Source organism: Chenopodium album, chromosome 8 (genome assembly GCF_948465745.1).
Source record: "Chenopodium album chromosome 8, dcCheAlbu1.1, whole genome shotgun sequence".
Taxonomy (NCBI): Eukaryota; Viridiplantae; Streptophyta; class Magnoliopsida; order Caryophyllales; family Amaranthaceae; genus Chenopodium; species Chenopodium album.
This window is the reverse complement of record NC_137841.1, coordinates 18,002,925-18,009,190: the sequence shown is the minus strand read 5'-3', so window position 1 is coordinate 18,009,190 and position 6,266 is coordinate 18,002,925.

The following is a 6,266-nucleotide window of genomic DNA, read 5'->3' as shown; positions in this document are numbered from 1 at the left end:
TCGCACGATCACATTACAATGCACACACGGGTCATGAGTCACACGTGTCTTTTCACTTCGAGTCGAGTCAACCTCAAGTCAGTTGATTACAGCGAGTCAAGTTTATACCTTGAGTTGTGTCAAGTCAATCAGTCAAGCAATGCTAAACCTTAGGTCAACCCTAAGATAATTAAAGATATTGGCAAGTTCTATGGTCAAAATAAATACAGGTGCAGCAGAATAGGGAAGACCCTACTCCAATTCTTACGCAAGAGATATTTCAGTAGCGACAGAGCTTGAAGCCTCTAAGAATGGTGATTTTGACCTCATACAGCAATTCCGGGTTCCTTGTTACGCCAGTTAGCCCATATAAGCAATTTGACATGATTGAGTAGTCGATTTAATTACAGTCTAAGTGATCGACCTGACGAAAGATCATCTCACTTAGCTTAAGCACTTAAACGACAATATTTCCAAATATGGATTGTCGCGCATTCTTATTAAACGACAAAGTTTTCCAAAAATTGGACAGTCATCCCCAACTGGCAATATATCCAAAAATGGATTGTCGTGCATCTTCTTCAACGACAATTTTTCCAAGATTGGATTGTTATCTCTGGCAAAGTTTCCAAGCGTGGATTGTCGTGCTCCTTCTTTGTTTGGCAAGTTTTTCCAAGTTCGGATTGTCATACATTCATAGATCGCTGGCAAGTTTTCCGAGATTGGATTGTCATACACCCAGTTCCCTATGGCAAAATTTCCCAAAGGATTGTTGTAGGTCTCTACTCATCATAAATTTCGGCAAAAGTTCCTCAACGTGGATTGTCTTCAGCAAGTGGCAAATTTTCCCGAAGTGGATTATCGGTCGACTCTTTTTTTGTAAATGTTCCAAGACGCGGATTGTCAATTGTGGCGATATTTTCCCAAAAGGATTGTCGCATAGCATTGGCAAAATTCCAAGGTGGATTGCTTTCAAGAGTTATATTACAAGATGTGGATTGTCGATCGTAGCAAAATTCTTATGACAGATTGTTATGAAGCATTGGCAACTTTTTCCAAAAATTGGATTTTGGCAAATTTTCCGAGATACGGATTGTCGCTTCATCGTGGCAACATTTCCAAGGATGGATTGTTACGTGGCATCGACAACTTTCCCTAAATCGGATTGTCATACATCATACAAGAGTTGTGTTGGCAACTATTCCCAAATAAAAGAGGATTGTCAACAAGCAGCAAAGCGCCGACGTACTGGCATAACAGCATTAAGGATAAAAGCAGTGATCTTTTCGAAGACTATCACAACGGAAATTGGAGTCATATCAAAAAGAAGCTCTTTTTTCAAAGACGCGTTAACATATAAAAAAGAAGCTCTTTGTTCAGAGATGAGTGAACATCGAAACAGCAAGGTGGCGTTCCCTAGATTGTGGAGAATTGTCACAAACAGCTGAGGATTGTTTCAAGAGAAGCAATCTTCGATGGTATTCCCTTGGACGTGGAATATTATCATAGCGGAGAAGGATCGTTTCAGGCGAAGCAATCTTCTAATTTGGAAGCAGTTACGGGCGTAGCGGTTTTCAAGCGGGATGACATTCTCTAGCTTGCAGGAGGTCATCAAAACAGTGAAGCGGCAACAAATCGGTTACTTTCAGAGACGTGTGCTCGACGGTGCAAGATACGCGTTTCTTAACTCTTTTATCTATTTAACTAACGCTAGTTCACAGGTATCGGCGTTACAAGAAAGATTTAGGATCGCAGAACATTCTGAATCATTCTCCGTCCCTATCGATACTTTAACTTTCGTTTTCGAAACATGCGTTTCTCCAAACTCAGTCAAAGTGGGGGCTTCTATAGACACCCATTTGTGTCTCCCCAAAACCAAACCCAGTGATGAGTGCCTTTCGCATCGAATCATAATCGAATGAAGTGAAAGTGTGGAAAGTCTAGTGTTGCGGATAATTTTAATTTCTTTTCTCTTCTCTCTGTTTTTGAAAACTTATTTTAAGAAAACAGCCAATCCAGTTTGGTTGGTCCATGATATGGGTTCAATAGTAGTTTAGTTGGATGGGGCTTGACAAGAGCTTTCCAACGATATATTATAAGCCCAATTTCGATGAATATTGAGGAAGTTATGGCCAATTTACTAAACTGGGCTCGGTTTGAGCTTTATATGCGGCCCAATGATCTAGGGGAGAGCCTAATATGATTTATCATTCTTAATGCAATTAAGAATGGTTTTAGTCTTCTAGATTCTTCTAGAAGGTTCTTTTCATTCCTAATTCAATTAGCATTGATAAATTGACTTTTGTTGACTTTTCAGAGTTTTAATTAAAATCAAAAAGCATTTTCGAGGAAAATATACGATTTTATCCTCCTGAACGGCAAAACTTATCTGATTTTAGAAAACGCGTCAAAAACAGGCCTGGCGCCTAACTCCGGGCATTGGCGCCTGGCGCCAGCCATTGGCGTCAGGTGCTAGCCATTGGCGCCTGGCGCCAATAGCCTGGTGCTGGCGCCAGCTCTGTTTTGCGTGCGCCAAGTGCTCTGTTTTGATATTTTATCTTTTTGGCTGATTTCTCTATAAATAACGTATTAAAAACTCCGTTTTGATTGACCTACAATCAGTTTTCATTCGCAATCATTAATTCTCTAATTCTCTCTTAATCATTCACCAACTCTCATCAAGTTTTCTTGATTATTTCATCTTCCGCATTCGCAAGATCCAGAAACACCTTGCCATATTCGAAGTTGCCTTCCCCCTAGACGTGAAAGGTTTAATTTCTGAGGGTTTGGTCCTAAATCTCTCTTTCAATTATTTAATTTTATTGTTTGTTTATTATTTTCCTTGAAGTTACTAACGTATGTATTTTGTTAATAGAAAGAGATACGAGGCATCCAAGTAAGTGCTTTAATTGTTTACATTGTTATTATGATATTCCTAGTATCATGTTTAGGGAAAAGGTTATAATATCAAATATATTAAATATGATTGCTACGATGCTTCCTATTTTCTTCCTAATATTTATGATTGTTAGTATAATGTTAGGGTTAAAGATTTGATTTTTATTGTTTAGTGACATGCTAGGGTTTGTTATTAATCTTGTTAGTATCATGTCTAGGATCTTGCTATTATTATGCTTTAATATTAACATGAACATGATTATGATTATAGTCGTTATAATTTATGAATATGCTTATGATTGTTTTTATGATGATTATTTTATTCATGATTATTATTGTTTTTATTATGATTATTATTCATGATTATTATTATTATTATGTTGCTTGATATTTATATTTATTGCTTGATCACGCCTTTTATGCATGTTTAAAGGGAATTTTGGTACTTGTAATCACGCTTAATAAGATAATTAATAATCTTGTTAGGGTTAATATGATTATAATTCAAGTGATCGCCAATAATAGATTTTTTTATGCATTAAATTCAACCAACCTAGATAAACAAGTTTAGGGTTAATTCTAATGATTGCATGTTAATTAAAAAGCGCACATGAATATGATCTAAATAAAGTGGAAGCCTATTATTAGGGCAGGTTCAATCTCTTTTAGGTTGGATTTGTACCTTCATCCCCGAACCCTTATTTGGTTCTAGAACTTATGGAGTTGATGATCTCTTGGATCGTTAAGGGGTGTAACCTTCATCCTATGAACGGTTTACAAGTTCCTAAAACTTGTTGGCGACTCTTTTGCTCTATCTTCTTCCCTTTTGGACGCCACCGTACTTAAGTGTATGATCACAGTGGGGTTCAAGCTAGGGGTTTAATACTTGAATAAATCCCTACACCTTCTTTCTTAGACTTTCTCTCTCTACTTAGAATATTTCTCTCTCTTAAATTCTCTCTCAACTTTTGTTCTTAATTATTTTCCATTAACCCAGATTTCTTTTTGGTAACAATTTCTTCTCTTTTAATTTCAGCTATTTTATTTACTTCTTTGATTATGCTTTTATTTATTTATTTGATTAGTTTAGTTATGATGTGCGTGAGTAGTTTTATTTCTAGGGTTTATGGAGATATAATAAATTATATGAAGGGGTAATTTTGTGATTGTTAATTATCAATGCTTGGTTGATTTCTTATTGATTGATTTAACGCTATGCAATTAGGTTTGGCCAGATTTAATTGTATGAGTTTAGCAATATTAATTCGAGATTTGACAGATGAGAATTGATGTTTAGGCTTAGATTCAATAGGCGGATTAATTTGTAAATGGTTAAGTCGAGGTTCGACAGATGAGATTTAATACCGGTAAATTAACTCTGTGATTATAACACGTAGCGAAAGCCCTTTATAATCTGATTAACCAATGCTTGATGATTGCTTATTATGATTTGCCCTGAAATATTGTTTATTAGTGAACCTATGCCCTAGGCCTTTTAATATTTGATTTTCCCCCTACTTTATTTCTTTCGACCTTATTCTCCGTAGTTTAGATTTTATTCACAAAAATATTAGTTACTTAGATAATTTAGACTATAATAATTAATTAGGAATAGAAAGACTTGTTTCCCTATGGAGTTCGACCCTACTTCCCTATCTACTTTAGTTAGAGGACTTAGGTAATTATTTTTGATTAGGGGATACGACTTTACCCTGTCAAAATTTGGCGCCGTTGCCGGGGAAACGGTTTTATTTTTGTTTTTTGATTATATTTTTGTAGTTTAGATTATCCCCTTTTGCCTTAGAGAACGTTAGTTCTTTGAGGCAATTCTCATATTTGTCTTTTAGTTCTTTGTTTATGCCAAGGTGTTCCAGATCAGGTTACATCCCATTCGACCCTGAGATCGAGCGCTCTTTTCATAGGCAAAGGAAACTCTATAGACAAATTCTGGCGAGTTCTGAGGAGGACAACAGTCGAACAGATCCTCCCTCTGATTCTAGTGACACAGATATTCCTTCAGATTCAGAATCAGAGATGACGGCCCAGAAGAAACTCAGTGACTACTCGCAACCGAAGCTCACAGATTTCCCGCACCTTACTCCCACTCCGGCTCTAGATGGAGTTCAATTTGAGATCAAGCCCCAATTTATCACTATGATAGAGAGGAAGCAATTCAGTGGAGCTAAGGGTGAAAATCCTAATCTTCACATCGCAGATTTCTGCCAATATTATAACACCATTAGACAAGCCGGGGTAACGCAAGACCAAATCAGGGAGATTCTATTTCCTTTTTCATTATGTGGCAAAGCTAAATTATGGTTTAATGGTTTGAATAAAACTGCACTTGGTATTACTGACTGGGAAACTCTTGCCTTGAATTTCTATAATAAATACTATCATGCAGAGAGAACAGCGGTGCTAAGGAGTGCTATTCAGAACTTCGCTCAAGAGGCGGACGAAACGTTATATGAGGCTTGGGAGAGGTTCAAGGATCTACAGAGAGAATGCCCCCACCACAATCTAGTACAATGGCAATTGATCCAAGCATTCTATAATGGTCTTGGAAATTCTTCTAGATCAGTGCTTGATTCTGCATCTAGTGGGAGGTTCATGAATTTAAATTTGGACGACGCAGGACAGGTTATCGAAGACATGGCAATACACAATTCCCAATATGGGAATCCGAGAGGGTTTGCAAATAAAGGAAAACATAATGTCGATTCCGTATCCTTTTTGCAAGCTCAATTAACGTCTATTTGTCAAAAATTAGATAATCTTACTGCTGCTCCTAACTCTGTAGCTAATGTTTCTGCTGTTGCTAACAATGAACCTTTTTGTGAAAATTGTTGAATTGTAGGTCATTAGGAGCAATATTGTAGGAGCTCTATGGAACAAGTTAATGCCTTTCAAACCTATAGGCAGAATAACCCCTATTCCAATTCTTACAATGCCGGTTATAAAAACCATCCATATCTTTCGTACCGGAGCACCAATGTTCAAAACCCTCCACCTCCGCAACAACCACAACGGCAAACCCCACCACAGCAAAAATATTATCATCCTAATTACGGCCAGAAAAGCCAAGCATCACCCTCATCATCTTCCGACCCTGCCATGCAAGAAATTAGAGCAATACTTGCCAATATGCAAAAGCACATGGAGAGTAGGGATGCACAAATTGATTCTATCCTAGCCCATAATAAAATCATGGACAATCAAATTGCACAACTTTCATCTACCCTATACCTACAATCCCGTCAGCAGGGAGCTCTACCATCACAACCTATCCATCCTACAGATCATGCCAATGCAATCCCTCTAAGGAGTGGTTCACATTATGATGGACCTCCTATGCGAAAGGAAGATAGACTAGTTCCCGATCTAGATTC